The 16,071-nt window shown below is 44.9% G+C and overlaps 1 pseudogene across 1 annotated transcript in view; it reads right to left on the bottom strand.

Moving 5' to 3' along the window:
- Positions 1-16,071, bottom strand: part of LOC143792897 (piwi-like protein 1) — a 107,111-nt pseudogene that overhangs the window by 10,664 nt on the left and 80,376 nt on the right. Inside the window, exons 16-18 of the transcript XR_013219991.1 lie at positions 778-882; positions 406-476; positions 42-198 (exon numbers count right to left, since the gene is read on the bottom strand). The product of XR_013219991.1 is annotated as a piwi-like protein 1 (transcript). The remainder of the gene's footprint in view (positions 1-41; positions 199-405; positions 477-777; positions 883-16,071) is intronic.

Raw genomic sequence — 16,071 nt, 5'->3', positions numbered from 1 at the left:
GTGTCAGGAACCATAAGGGTTAGGGGCCACCTCTGCCGCACCTGTAATTCTGTTTAGCAGACTTGATGCAATCAATGAACTGTGGGATCTCGTAGTTCACTAAGGTCTTGAGCTGCCCGTCGCCTACTCCGTCTCTGTAGATGATGATGCGCTGCGGCAGGTTTCCTTCGTTAGTCTTGGTCCATGCGTGCAGCGCCGCTAAAGAGAAAGAAAGGACATAAAGACAGAAAAAAATCATAATGGCATCGTGATACCAGTAAATAAGGCAGCCCACAGGCGCACTGAAATTCTGCTATAGGCCACAGACATCGGATCGGTGGGGATCAGACACCCCTGCATCAGATGTGTGCAGCGCCGTATACGTGTTTGTTCTGCACATTTGGAACTTTTTATTATATTTTTTACCTTGCATACAAACTTTTAGGCCATCGACAATCTCTTGTCTCTGATCCTGGACGACGCATCGGGAAAACCAGCTAAAATAGAAAGGTCAGAGGTTACTTAGGGCTCACTCAGAATAAGGCCGCCATCTCATAGGCTGCTATGGGCCTACAAGACATCAGGGGCACAATGGCATCAGTGCCGGCCCACTCTGGGGTGCGGGGCTGAGGGGCACGGAGGCTGTAGACCGTGGGGGCAATTAGTTTATTCTGGGGGCTGCGTACAATGGTGGCTGTATCCGGAGGGGGCGCTCAGGGTCCTTGCTCCAGTTCTCTGCATTAGCCGGAGTGAGGAGCCAGCAATGTATGAGGAACCCGGACGTGGCGGATACATTACCGAGTCATTTGCTTGTTCGTGCTCGCGACAAAGCCAGCAATAGATCTCCTCCCCCTGCAGGGTGTCGTGGTAGCAATCAATCCCAATAATTATTGCTTTATCCAGCTGAGGAAAAAAAAAAAAAATATGTGTATTATGTAAATATATATATATATATATATATATATATATATATATATATATATATATATATATCTTGAGAAAGGCTCAGGTGGAGACGAAACGTCGCCCAGAACAGTGGGTTGATAAAACGTTCCACATTTTCATTGAAGGAATTGAACTTTTATTTTGAAAATATATTGGTCAGCGACCAGCTGATTGGTCAGCGACGGGCACAGTCCGGCCGCGAATTCGCCCCTCCATACTCCCCTCCAGTCAGTGCTCACACAATGGCTGCATTACACCGTGTTATGCCGCTGTGTAACGCAGTCCATTAACACTGCTATTAACCCTGTGTGCCTATGGGGCATCAATAGTAAAAAGATCTAATGTTAAAAAAAAAAAATAAATTATATACTCACCTTCTGGTGCCTTTGCCGCTCCTCACGACGCTCCGGGCCATGCACTGCGCTCTCGCGAGATGATGACGTAGCGGTCTTATGAGACCGCTACGTCATCATCTCACGAGACCACAATGCATTCTTGGGACCTGAGGGTCGCGAGGAGCATCACTAAATTAGAATTCAGTAGGTGCATGTGCATCATTTGTATTGCGTTCGGACCATAAGCAGTGCTGGCTTCTCCCCTTATTTTTCTTTAGCATCGCTAAACGCCTGGCCTGGATCCGGGGGCCGCCGGAAGGTGAGTATATAACTATTTTTTATTTTAGTTCTTTTTTTTTTTTTTTTAAACAGGGATATGGTGCCCACATTGCTATATGCTACTTGGCTGTGGTATATTTCTCTGCTGTAATTGTGCATCACGAATCGTGGTATGTGTTAAAGAGGAGGGCCCACTGAGACTCTTTCGCCCGGGGCTCTCAAAAACCTGGAGCCGGCCCTGGCTTCACTGATTGGTCACGTCCGGCCGCCCGCGAATTGGGGCGGAATTTGTACCACGCTTCGCTAATTGGTCGCGCCCGGCCGAATCCTGTGTATAAATTGCATTATTCTGAAAACTTCATAAATAAACTACATACATATTCTAGAATACCCGATGCGTTTGAATCGGGCCACCATCTAATGTGTATATATCTCTATATATCTAAAGACAGAGAGAGAGAGAGAGAGAGAGAGAGAGAAAAAAAAGCCAACCAGCACTCCTAATGTGAACACGTGCAAAGTTGCAAACTGCATCATATAGATAAAAAAAACACAGCAGCACATGTGCATGACTCATGTACTGCTGTGTAATATATATATATATGTATATATATATATATATATATATATATATATATATATATATATATATATATATACACATACACACATACATATATACACAGTACAGGCCAAAAGTTTGGACACACCTTCTCATTTAAAGATTTTTCTGAATTTTCATGACTATGAAAATTGTAAATTCACACCGAAGGCATCAAAACTATGAATTAACACATGTGGAATTATTTACTTAACAAAAAAAGTGTGAAATAACTGAAATTATGTCTTATATTCTAGGTTCTTCAAAGTAGCCACCTTTTGCTTTGATGACTGCTTTGCACACTCTTGGCATTCTCTTGATGAGCTTCAAGAGGTAGTCACTGGGAATGGTTTTCACTTCACAGGTGTGCCCTGTCAGGTTTAATAAGTGGGATTTCTTGCCTTATAAATGGGGTTGGGACCATCAGTTGTGTTGCGCAGAAGTCTGGTGGATACACAGCTGATAGTCCTACTGAATAGACTGTTAGAATTTGTATTATGGCAAGAAAAAAGCAGCTAAGTAAAGAAAAACAAGTGGCCATCATTACTTTAAGAAATGAAGGTCAGTCAGTCTGAAAAATTGGGAAAACTTTGAAAGTGTCCCCAAGTGCAGTGGCAAAAACCATCAAGCGCTACAAAGAAACTGTCTCACATGAGGACCGCCCCAGGAAAGGAAGACCAAGAGTCACCTCTGCTTCTGAGGATAAGTTTATCCGAGTCACCAGCCTCAGAAATCGCAGGTTAAAAGCAGTTCAGATTAGAGACCAGGTCAATGCCACACAGAGTTCTAGCAGCAGACACATCTCTACAACAACTGTTAAGAGGAGACTTTGTGCAGCAGGCCTTCATGGTAAAATAGCTGCTAGGAAACCACTGCTAAGGACAGGCAACAAGCAGAAGAGACTTGTTTGGGCTAAAGAACACAAGGAATGGACATTAGACCAGTGGAAATCTGTGCTTTGGTCTGATGAGTCCAAATTTGAGATCTTTGGTTCCAACCACCGTGTCTTTGTGCGACGCAGAAAAGGTGAACGGATGGACTCTACATGCCAGGTTCCCACCGTGAAGCATGGAGGAGGAGGTGTGATGGTGTGGGGGGCTTTGCTGGTGACACTGTTGGGGATTTATTCAAAATTGAAGGCATACTGAACCAGCATGGCTACCACAGCATCTTGCAGCGGCATGCTATTCCATCCGGTTTGCGTTTAGTTGGACCATCATTTATTTTTAAACAAGACAATGACCCCAAACACACCTCCAGGCTGTGTAAGGGCTATTTGTCCAAGAAGGAGAGTGATGGGGTGCTACGCCAGATGACCTGGCCTCCACAGTCACCAGACCGGAATCCAATCGAGATGGTTTGGGGTGAGCTGGACCGCAGAGTGAAGGCAAAAGGGCCAACAAGTGCTAAGCATCTCTGGGAACTCCTTCAAGATTGTTGGAAGACCATTCCCGGTGACTACCTCTTGAAGCTCATCAAGAGAATGCCAAGAGTGTGCAAAGCAGTCATCAAAGCAAAAGGTGGCTACTTTGAAGAACCTAGAATATAAGACATAATTTCAGTTGTTTCACGCTTTTTTGTTAAGTATATAATTCCACATGTGTTAATTCATAGTTTTGATGCCTTCAGTGTGAATGTACAATTTTCACAGACATGAAAATACAGAAAAATCTTTAAATGAGGTGTGTCCAAACTTTTGGTCTGTACTGTGTATATATATATATATATATATATATATATATATATATATATATATATATATATATAATCTAGATACATTATATAATGGCAATAATGTAACATTATTTAATGTAACTGTCTTGAAAAGTTGCAGGTCGCACCCAGGTGTTAATGTGTATTTTCCTGAGACAAGTAGACTTCTGTCTCTAACCTCACCAGGGGGTCCTGCTGGAGGCCAAGAAGAAAGGTAACATTTGATATCTCCTAGCTCTTGAAAGAGATGTTAACTACGGCCTGATAGTATCTCTGTGACAGCTGTTACACAAAGGATCTCAAGAGAAAAGAATATATTGATTGGGGGGGCGCGGCCGTGGACCAATCAAAATACAAGCAATTATGATATTAACCTGAGGGGCTGGTCTAGAAACCTGACCTCCAGACCAAAGCTATAAATTAGACCTGTATACCTAAAAAACGTGTTCACATGTGAGGGCAGCCTGAGACGCTCATGTGTTCCACCAACTCCATTCACCCCCCCTTCCTCAGGGAGCACAAAGCAAACTACCAGTTAGATGATTTCTGTAAGTTTTCTCCTGTTTATTTTTATACTGTTTAGCATAAGTTGTCTTTATTATCATATTTTTATACCTTTTCTTACTGTAAGCACTGAACCTTTTTTGTATTAAAGTATAAAACTTTAACAAGTTGAACCTTGAATGTTCTAAAAGAATCCATAGCCTAAGGTGTGTGAGCCTTATGAGTGGTAGTATTAATATTTCCGAGACTCATCGCCCGTGTGTTCGCTGAGTGGTGGCAGCGTGTATGAGCGGGTGTATGGCCTGGGTCTGTGTGTGATTTATGCTCCCATTAGAGCATAGGACAGAGGTTGAATGCTGGACTGAGAGTGGGGAGACAGATTAACCCTTGCAGGCACAGCCCAAGTCACGTGCTGAGAGCGGGCACGTGACGAATTAGTTACACTGTGAAGGGTTAAACTAAGAAAAATTAAAGGCTTCATTTTGTGCTTTTCGACTCCATTTTGCTGTTTTGAGATAAATTCTGTTACTAGGCTAAAGTTCATTGTTGTTATGAGACCTTGACAATTTGAAAATCACTGACTCAACCATGAAGGGTCACTCCAGATCCTCCCTCAACAGCTTGGCGCCCAAAAGTGGGGTCCCCAAACAGGGACGCCTCTGCCCCCCGGAGGACAACAAGACAAAGGACCCTCGGACCAGACACAGGCACTGGAAAATTGGGACTGATCATCCCCCACAACAACCACGGTGAGTTGGCAGTTATACTGTTCAGACTGACTGGTGTGGTTTTCCTGTGTTTGTTGCTGCAAAGAGGATGTGAGGTTGTCCCCGATGGTGGGGTGATTCTTTGGTGGAATCATATAGAGGTGTAGTTCCGTTGGGGGCCCAGTGTTCGAACCGTACCTCATAAGGGACGGACACTCCGGATTGACCAGTGATTGTAACGCTCTTTTTAGTCAAAATATCCTGAAATCTTGATCACTGTTAGAATCAGGCATGGTGAGGTGATGGAAGATTGGGTAGGATACGTACCTCAGGAATATATACATTGCGTGCAGAACTATTAGGCAAGTTATATTTTGATCACATGATACTTTTTATACATGTTGTCCTACTCCAAGCTGTTCAGGCTTGAGAGCCAACTACAAATTAAGTAAATCAGGTGATGTGCATCTCTGTAATGAGGAGGGGTGTTGTCTAATTACATCAACGCCCTATATTAGGTGTGCTTAATTATTAGGCAACTTCCTTTCCTTTGGCAAAATGGATCAGAAGAGAGATTTGACGGGCTCTGAAAAGTCCGAAATTGTGAGATGTCTTGCAGAGGTATGCAGCGGTCTTGAAATTGCCAAACTTTTGAAGCGTGATCACCGAACAATCAAGCGTTTCATGGCAAATAGCCAACAGCATCGCAATAAGCGTGTTGGGCAAAAAAGGCGCAAAATAACTGCCCATGAATTGAGAAAAATCAAGCTTGAAGCTGCCAAGATGCCATTTGCCACCAGTTTTGCCATATTTCAGAGCTGCAACGTTACTGGAGTAACAAAAAGTACAAGGTGTGCGATACTCAGGGACATGGCCAAGGTAAGGAAGGCTGAAAACGACCACCTGTGAACAAGAAAAAAGAAATGTCAAGACTGGGCCAAGAAATATCTTAAGACCGATGGGGCCATAAGATCAACATGTTAGGGCATGTTAGGTTAGGCTATGGGTTGAACTAGATGGACTTAAAGTCTTCCTTCAACCTTAATAACTATGATACTATGACTTTTCAAAGGTTTTATGGACTGATGAAATGAGAGTGACTCTTGATGGACCAGATGGATGGGCCAGAGGCTGGATCAGTAAAGGGCAGAGAGCTCCACTCCGACTCAGACGCCAGCAAGGTGGAGGTGGGGTACTGGTATGGGCTGGTATCATCAAAGATGAACTTGTGGGACCTTTTCAGGTTGAGGATGGAGTGAAGCTCAACTCCCAGACCTACTGCCAGTTTCTGGAAGACAACTTCTTCAAGCAGTGGTACAGGAAGAAGTCGGTATCGTTCAAGAAAAACATGATTTTCATGCAGGACAATGCTCCATCAGATGCCTCCAACTACTCCACAGCGTGGCTGGCCAGTAAAGATCTCAAAGAAGAAAAAATAATGACATGGCCCCCTTGTTCACCTGATCTGAACCCCATAGGGAACCTGTGGTCCCTCATAAAATGTGAGATCTACAGGGAGGTAAAACAGTGCACCTCTCGGAGCAGTGTCTGGAGGCTGTGGTGGCTGCTGCACGCAATGTTGGTCGTAAACAGATCAAGCAACTGACAGAATCTATGGATGGAAGGCTGCTGAGTGTCATCATAAAGAAAGGGGGCTATATTAGTCACTCATTTTTAGAGGTTTTGTTTTTGCATGTCAGAAATGTTTATTTCTAAATTTTGTGCAGTGATATTGTTTTTTCTGGTGAAAATAAACAAGTGAGATGGGGATATATTTGGTTTTTATTAAGTTGCCTAATAATTCTGCACAGTAATAGTTATCTGCACAAACAGATATCCTCCTAAGATAGCTAAAACTATAAGGCCATGTTCACACAGTGCGTTTTTTACCGCGGAACCGCGGCGGTTTTGCCGCTGCGGTTCCGCAGCTGTTTTCCATGCAGGGTACAGTACACTGTACCCTATGGAAAACAGGACACACTGTGCACATGGTCCGGAAATTTAAAAAAAAAGCCGTGCTGAATAGCTCCCGGAAAAAAGAAGGAGCATGTCAATTCTTCTTCCTGAACCGCAGCGGTTCTGCACCCATAGACCTCCATTGTGAGGTCAAAATCGCAGTAAAACACGCAGATCAAAAATATATCTGCGTGTTTTACTGCGGTTTGATGTGCAGAACCGCTGCTGCAGGAAGTGCGGGGGAGCGGGCGGAAGTGCGGGGCCGGAAGTGCGTGGGCGGAGAGACATGGAGGCATACCGGCGCATGGGGATCGTGTCGGCCGTTTGATTGATTTGGTATATGTGTGTGTGTGTGTGTGTGTGTGTGTGTGTGTGTGTGTGTGTGTGTGTGCGCGCGTGTCCCCATGCGACGATAGTGCCTCCATTGTGCTAAGTCGCCGTATGGACTACTACTCCCATCCGGTATTAGGATGGGAGAGTTGTCCCTGTGTCCGGCGACTTAGCACAATAGTAAAGTTACACAAAACACCTACACACAATACACATACATGACACACAGTACAGTACATACAACACATAACATAGAGTATATACTCACCAACAGCACACTTGTAGGCGAAGCCCTCGATCCTCCAGGAAAAAATCACAAAATAATAAACCAAATCCATACTCCCTGTCCGCAGAATCCATAAAACGAGTGTCCCACGCCGATCGGCTGCTCTCCGGCGATACACTGCCATGAGCGAAGCTCCTAGCAGTGTATCGCGTACTGTCCCGGAGCTCAATGACTCCGGCGTCTCGGTTAACAGCAGTACAGCTGCGTTGAACTTTCCCACGCAGCACTGCCGTTAAGCGAGAGAGCCGGGGTCAATGACCGCCGGTAAACTCGCGCATGCGCAGTGACACACCGACAGGAACTATGGCTCCTGTCAGTGTGTTGCTGCATCCGTGGAGAGCAGACATATCTCTGGATGTGTCTGTTCTCCATGGAAAATCTTCGTGGGATACGTGGCACTTAAATACGTGGCACTTAAATACGTGGCACGTGGCACTGAAATACGTGGCACGTGGCACTTAAATACGTGGCACGTGGCACTGAAATACGTGATACGTGGCACTGAAATACGTGGCACTGAAATACGTGGCACTGAAATACGTGGCACTGAAATACGTGGCACTGAAATACGTGGCACTGAAATACGTGGCACTGAAATACGTGGCACGTGGCACTGAAATACGTGGCACGTGGCACTGAAATACGTGGCACGTGGCACTGAAATACGTGGCACGTGGCACTGAAATACGTGGCACGTGGCACTGAAATACGTGGCACGTGGCACTGAAATACGTGGCACGTGGCACTTAAATACGTGGCACGTGGCACTTAAATACGTGGCACGTGGCACTTAAATACGTTGCACGTGGCACTTAAATACGTGGCACGTGGCACTTAAATACGTGGCACGTGGCACTTAAATACGTGGCACGTGGCACTTAAATACGTGGCACTTAAATACGTGGCACGTATCACGTGGCACTTAAATACGTGGCACGTGGCACTTAAATACGTGGCACTTAAATACGTGGCACGTGGCACTTAAATACGTGGCACTTAAATACGTGGCACGTGGCACTTAAATACGTGGCACGTGGCACTTAAATACGTGGCACGTATCACGTGGCACTGAAATACGTGATACGTGGCACTTAGGCTATGTTCACATTTGCGTTGTGCGCCGCAGCGTCGGCGCCGCAACACACAACGCAAAGTAAAACGCAGCAAAACGCATGCACAACGCTGCGTTTTGCGCCGCATGCGTCCTTTTTTCGATTGATTTTGGACGCAGCAAAAATGCAACTTGCTGCGTCCTCTGCGCCCGGATGCGTGCGCTGCAGTGACGCATGCGGCGCAAAACGCGGAGCGCTGTCATTCAAAACACGTCCACTCATTTTGGTGTTTAGTCCCAAAATGGAGGATGGAAGAAGAAAAGGGTTGGACAAGGAAATGACATCATTTCCCCCCCCCCCCCCCCCACTGCAGTAAACTTTATTTCTGTCAAACACAGACAATCTGCAGACAAGACTGCATCAAAAAACGCACTAAAAAACGCACTAAAAAACGCACCAAAAACGCACCAAAAACGCACCAAAAAACGCACCTGCGTTTTCTGCAGAGACCTGCAGTTTCAGTCAGGAAAAAAAAAGGATGGAAATCCTGAACGTGTGAACATAGCCTAAAAGCCCCACTCCAACTTCCAAAAATATTAAGCTTTGATATTTACGAGTCTTTTGGGCTGATTGAGAACATAGGTGTTGATCAATAATAAAAATAATCCTCTAAAATACAACTTGCCTAATAATTCTACAATATAATATATACCGTATATACTCGAGTATAAGCTGAGATTTTCAGCCCACTTTTTTGGGCTGAAATTGCCCCTCTCGGCTTATACTCGAGTCATACCCGGGGGTCGGCAGGGGAGGGGGAGCGGGGGCTGTCTAAAAATACTCACCTAGTCCAGGCGTGGTCCCTGCAGGTCCCTGTCTTCCCCAGCGCCGGCAGCAGCAGCTTCAGCGTCTTCCTGCACTGAGCGGTCACATGGTCCCGCTCATTACAGTAAATGAATATTCGGCTCCACCTCCCATAGGGGTGGAGCCGCGTAGTCATTACTGTAATCAGCGGGACCATGTGACCGCTGAGTACAGGATGAAGCGCTGCAGCGTCGGGGAAGCGGGATCTACACAGCGGCAGGACCAGGTGAGTATACGGGGAGGGGAGCGCTGCGCGATAGTCACCTGCTCCTCGTTCCGGGCGCCGATCTGTCTCCAGCAGTGACGCTGAGGTCAGAGGGCGCGGTGACGTGGTCAGTGCGCGCCCTCTGCTGAACGTCAGTGCTGGAGACAGATCGGCGCCCGGAACGAGGAGCAGGTGACTATTGAAAGTGCCGGGGGCCTGAGCGACGGAGAGGTGAGTATGTGATTTATTATTTTATCGCAGCAAATGGGGCAAGTGTCTGTATGGAGCATCTATGGGGCCATAACGTTCCTGCAGCACTATATGGGGCCATAACGTACCTGCAGCACTATATGGGGCCATAACATTCCTGCAGCACTATATGGGGCCATAACATTCCTGGAGCACTATATGGGGCCATAACATTCCTGCAGCACTATATGGGGCCATAACATTCCTGCAGCACTATATGGGGCCATAACATTCCTGCAGCACTATATGGGGCCATAACATTCCTGCAGCACTATATGGGGCCATAACATTCCTGGAGCACTATATGGGGCCATAACATTCCTGCAGCACTATATGGGGGCCATAACATTCCTGCAGCACTATATGGGGCCATAACATTCCTGCAGCACTATATGGGGCCATAACATTCCTGCAGCACTATATGGGGCCATAACATTCCTGCAGCACTATATGGGGCCATAACATTCCTGGAGCACTATATGGGGCCATAACATTCCTGCAGCACTATATGGGGGCCCTAACATTCCTGCAGCACTATATGGGGGCCATAACGTTCCTGCAGCACTATATGGGGCCATAACATTCCTGCAGCACTATATGGGGGCCATAACGTTCCTGCAGCACTATATGGGGCCATAACATTCCTGCAGCACTATATGGGGCCATAACGTTTCTGCAGCACTATATAGGGGCATAATGTTTGTGCAGCACTATATGGGGCAAGTGTCTGTATGGGGCCATAAATAACGTTTGTAGGGCACTACGGCATATGGGGCAAGTGTCTGTATGGAGCATCTTATAGGGCCATAACATTTGTGCAGCACTATAAGGGGCAAATATCTTTATAGAGCATCTTATGGGGCCATAATCAGCATTTGTGCAGCATTATATTGGGCAAATGTGTCTGTGGAGCATCTTATGGGGCCATTATTAACCTTTATGCAGGATTATATGGGGCATATTTTAATATGGAGCATCTTATGGGGCCATAATGAACAGTATGGAGCATTATATGGGGCTCCTGATTCAATATGGATATTCAAAGACACTTAACCTACTGATGTCTCAATTAATTTTACTTTTATTGGTATCTATTCTTACTTTTGACATTTACCGGTAGCTGCTGCATTTTCCCCCCTAGGCTTATACTCGAGTCAATAAGTTTTCCCAGTTTTTTGTGGCAAAATTAGGGGGGTCGGCTTATACTCGAGTATATATATATATATATATATATATATATATATATATATATATATATATATATATATATATATATATACACACACATATACATATATATATATATATACACATATATATTTTTCAGCTGCAGAGCGCATAGTAAATATCTGTGGTTAGTTATAGCACCTCACTTCTCTTATTTTCCCATCACGCCTCTCATTTTCTCCCTTACACCCCTCATTTTCCCCCTCACTCCTCTCATTCCCCCCTAACACTTGTCATTTCGACCTCACATCTGTCATTTTCCGATCACTCCACTATTTTCCCTCACTCCTTTTCATTTTCACCTCACACCTCTCATTTTCACCTCAGTATATACATGTTTGTCATCTCCCTTATATATAGTATACACCTGTATGTCTTCTCCTGTATATAGTATATACCTGTATGTCATCTCCCCTGTATATAGCATATACCTGCTGTGTGTCATCTCCCCTGTATATAGTATATACCTGTATGTCATCTCCTCCTATATATAGTATATACCTGTATGTAATCTCCTCCTGTATATAGTATATACCTGTGTGTCATCTCACCTATATATAGTATATATCTGTGTGTCATCTCCTCCTGTATATAGTATATACCTGTATGTCATCTCCTCCTATACATAGCATATACCTGTATGTCATCTCCTCCTGTTTATACTATATACCTGTAGGTAATCTGCTCCTGTATATAGTATATACCTGTGTGTCATCTCCTCCTGTATATAGTATATACCTGTATGTCATCTCCTCCTGTATGTAGTATGTACCTGTATGTCATCTCCTCCTGTATGTAGTATGTACCTGTAGGTCATCTCCTCCTCTATATAGTATATACATGTGTGTCATCTCCTCCTGTATATAGTATATACCTGTGTGTCAGCTCCTCCTGTATATAGTATATACCTGTGTGTCATCTCTCCTGTATATAGTATATACCTGTGTCATCTCCTCTTGCATATAGTATATACCTGTGTGTTATCTCTCCTGTATATAGTATATACCTGTGTGTCATCTCCTCCTGTATATAGTATATACCTGTGTCAGCTCCTCCTGTATATAGTTTATACCTGTGTGTAATCTCCCCTGTATATAGTATATACCTGTGTGTCATCTCCTCCTGTATATCGTATATATCTGTGTCATCTCCTCCTGTATTAGACCTCGTTCACACGTTATTTGCTCAGTATTTTTACCTCAGTATTTGTAAGCTAAATTGGCAGCCTGATAAAATCCCCAGCCAACAGGAAGCCCTCCCCCCTGGCAGTATATATTAGCTCACACATACACATAATAGACAGGTCATGTGACTGACAGCTGCCGTATTTCCTATATGGTACAGTTGTTGCTCTTGTAGTTTGTCTGCTTATTAATCAGATTTTTATTTTTGAAGGATACTACCAGACTTGTGTGTGTTTTAGGGCGAGTTTCATGTGTCAAGTTGTGTGTGTTGAGTTGCGTGTGGCGACATGCATGTAGCGACTTTTGTGAGATGAGTTTTGTGTGGCGACATGCGTGTAGCAACTTTTTGTGTGTCGAGTTGCATGTGACAGGTTAGTGTAGCAAGTTGTGTGCAGCAAGTTTTGCGCATGGCGAGTTTTGCGCGTGGCAACTTTTATGTGTGGTGCGTTTTGAGTATGTGCAAGTTTTGTGTGTTGCAACTTTTGTGCATGTGGCAATTTTTCCGCGTGTGCAAGTTTTGTGTGTGGCGAGTTTTCCATGAGGTGAGTTTTGCACGTGTGGCGAGTTTTGCGTGAGCCTAGTTTTGCATGTGGCGAGTATTGCGCGTAGCGAGTTTTGAGCGGCGACTTTTGTGTTTCGACTTTTGTGGCGAGGTTGGTGTATGTGTGGTGAAATGTGTGCTGAGGGTGATATGTGTTCAAGTACGTGGTAGTGTGTGGCGCATTTTCTGTGTGTGTTCATATCCCCGTGTGTGGTGAGTATTCCATGTCGGGGCCCCACCTTAGCAACTGTACGGTACATACTCTTTGGCGCCATCGCTCTCACTCTTTAAGTCCCCCTTGTTCACATCTGGCAGCTGTCAATTTGCCTCCAACACTTTTCCTTTCACTTTTTCCCCCATTATGTAGATAGGGGCAAAATTGTTTGGCGAATTGGAACGTGCGGGGTTAAGGTTTCGCCTCACAACATAGCCTATGACGCTCTCAGGGTCCAGACGTGTGACTATGGAAAATTTTGTGGCTGTAGCTGCGATGGGGCAGATGCCAATCCCAGACATACACACATACATACACACATACATACACACATTCAGCTTTATATATTAGATAGATAGATAGATAGATAGATAGATAGATAGATAGATAGATAGAGATATCTATCTCCAGAGGTGTCCGGAGGGCTAGTCTGAGACACCCTCCTCCTTTCACTGAGTACAGCGTTGAATTTTGTGGGGTACAGATAGACCCGGTTGAACAGACTGAACGGCAGCTCCAGTACCGTGCACAACTGATGTAAGGATATTTAGATCTAAAGGAGAATCATGTTTCCGTGGAAGAAAAAGAACAGTTTGGATTTGTGTGATGAAGGTTTTGTAGAAATTAATTAAAGTCTGAGAACTGCTGCATTCTGTTTCTGTGTGAAAGACAGAAAATTTCTAAAAGTCTGATGGGAGGGGCAGTCTAACAGCTGCGTGATTGCTTCTGAGTTTCTCCGTTCTGTGTTGAGGAATTCTGTGAGTTCTTATCTCCCGATAAAATCTCGGATGGGAGGGGGCATGTAACTGCACTCAAGATTCTCTGTATATTCTTCTGTCCTTGGTGTAGTACGCGCTGGTAGATCTGTGTTTTGTTTAAAGCAACAGTACTGTATTGAAGTAGAAAGACATATTGTAAGTTGAAGTTGGAAGTAAAATATGGTGCGTAGTTTTAGAAGGAAACTTGTAAGTGATTCACCTGCTTCAAGTTGAGTGATTGATATATAGCAAATTGAGGATCAACAGAGGAAGTGAGTTCTGATTGTTTCTGTTATTGTTACGTTGAAAAAGGAAAGCCGTCTACTACTATGACAAAGACTGGATGTTTTGTGGTGCAAGAAGGAACTGAGAAAGTGACTGAGATTAACGTGCCAGAGAGACAAACAATTAAAAATGATGATTTGGGACAGGGGGGCTCCCTGTTAGATGATATGGCCCCTCCCCAGGAAATCAAGCCTCTCCTCCCGACTAAGCGCCGTGCCCCTCAATCCCAAAGCACCAATATATCCTGGGTTGCCAAAATCCAGTGCGCCCCCACCCTATGATCCTGCCGGGTGGATTTGTGATGTATGCGGAGTTACTAATCCTCAGTGGAGAGAGGTCTGTTACAATTGTGGAGCAAGAAGACCCGGAGTTGTAGCCCCACCTTTCCCTTGCTAAACGCTGACGGCACTTATCAGCCACCGCCAGTCCCTGCTATGCCTAGTATTGCTAGCGGTTAGAAGTATCCACCCCCTCCTACTTTAGTCACCCGCTCAGAGACAGGATACACAGGAGGAGATAGAAGATTTCCAGGAAATGTATTCCAATGTTATTCCTGGACCCCACCGTCATGATGTGCTCTTTAGAATAGGGACAGGGGATCTTAACAACATGTTGGGGCTATAGTGAATGCCGCAGACAACCAACTCCGCCATGCTGGAGGACTGGCTGCAATAATTTCACAGAAAGGCAGACCCATGATACAGGAAGAATCTAATTCATATATACAAACTTATGGCCAGGTAGAAACAAGACAGGTCGCAGCAACCAGAGCAGGACAAATGCCGTGTCAATATGTAATACATGCAGTGGGACCACAATATAATCTACCGACATTCCTAGGTCCCAACAATTACTTACTGAGGCTGTCCAGAACGCAATCCTGTATGCCTCCTCTGTCCCTTCCCCCAGTACGATGCCTCAACGTACAATGGCCATACTATTAATCTCTGCCGGTATCTTTCAATATCCCAGGAAGGATGCCGCCATGGTCATAGTATCAGCAATAGAGCGGTGTATACAGGAAAACCCCATAAAATTGGAGGAGGTCCGATTTGTCCTCGACAGCCACATAACGGCCCATCAGGCAATACAATCTGTAATTGTAACAGAGCCTCCTGCCCCGCTTCTGCAGCAGATGCCTCTTGTGCCCATACTACCGCCACCTCCTCCTGCCCCCGAGTCAGTAATATCTTTGAAGAAGATGATGTGAAAGCTACTCCTGACAGGCCAAAGTAAACTCCCTTTTCCCCATCCCAAATAAACACCCTTTGCATCCAGTTACCCAATCCAGAAACCTCCCCATGGCCTTTTATAGGCAAATGGCAGCGAATCGAGAGATTTATTCCACTTCCCGAAGAGATCTGTTACACTTGCTCCAAGTGAAGGCTGAGGAGGGGTATCTTCCAATTATTGAGGGTGGCATAACCTATAATGTGAATTTGGACGGGGAACATATGAGTGGTGTTGATATCTGCAATGCTTTAAAAGTTTGGGCACAAGATAGATTAGCGGACCAAGCTACCTCCCTCACAGATGTCACACAGGACAAGGAGCAGACTGCCGAGAAGTTTTATGGGCGTCTTAAGGTAGTGTTTAAAGATTTGGGATTCTCACTGTATAATAAAGCCCATTCACATCTTTTTGTGGCAGCTTTAATGTCCGGCCTCAAATCTGAATTGAAAGAGACAATAATGTCAGTCAGACCTGATATCGAGACTTCCACTCCGGATGATGCATTGAAAATAGTAAAAAGTTTTCAGAAGAATTTAGCCCGCTCTGCATCAGCATGGAAATCAAAGGTTATACCAGTAGCCACAGCGATTCCTGCTCCAACCTCAGCCCCCACCCCAGCTACAA

This window comes from Ranitomeya variabilis, unplaced genomic scaffold (assembly GCF_051348905.1).
Source record: "Ranitomeya variabilis isolate aRanVar5 unplaced genomic scaffold, aRanVar5.hap1 Scaffold_97, whole genome shotgun sequence".
NCBI classification, from domain to species: Eukaryota; Metazoa; Chordata; class Amphibia; order Anura; family Dendrobatidae; genus Ranitomeya; species Ranitomeya variabilis.
This window is presented reverse-complemented; position numbering and strand designations above follow the sequence as displayed.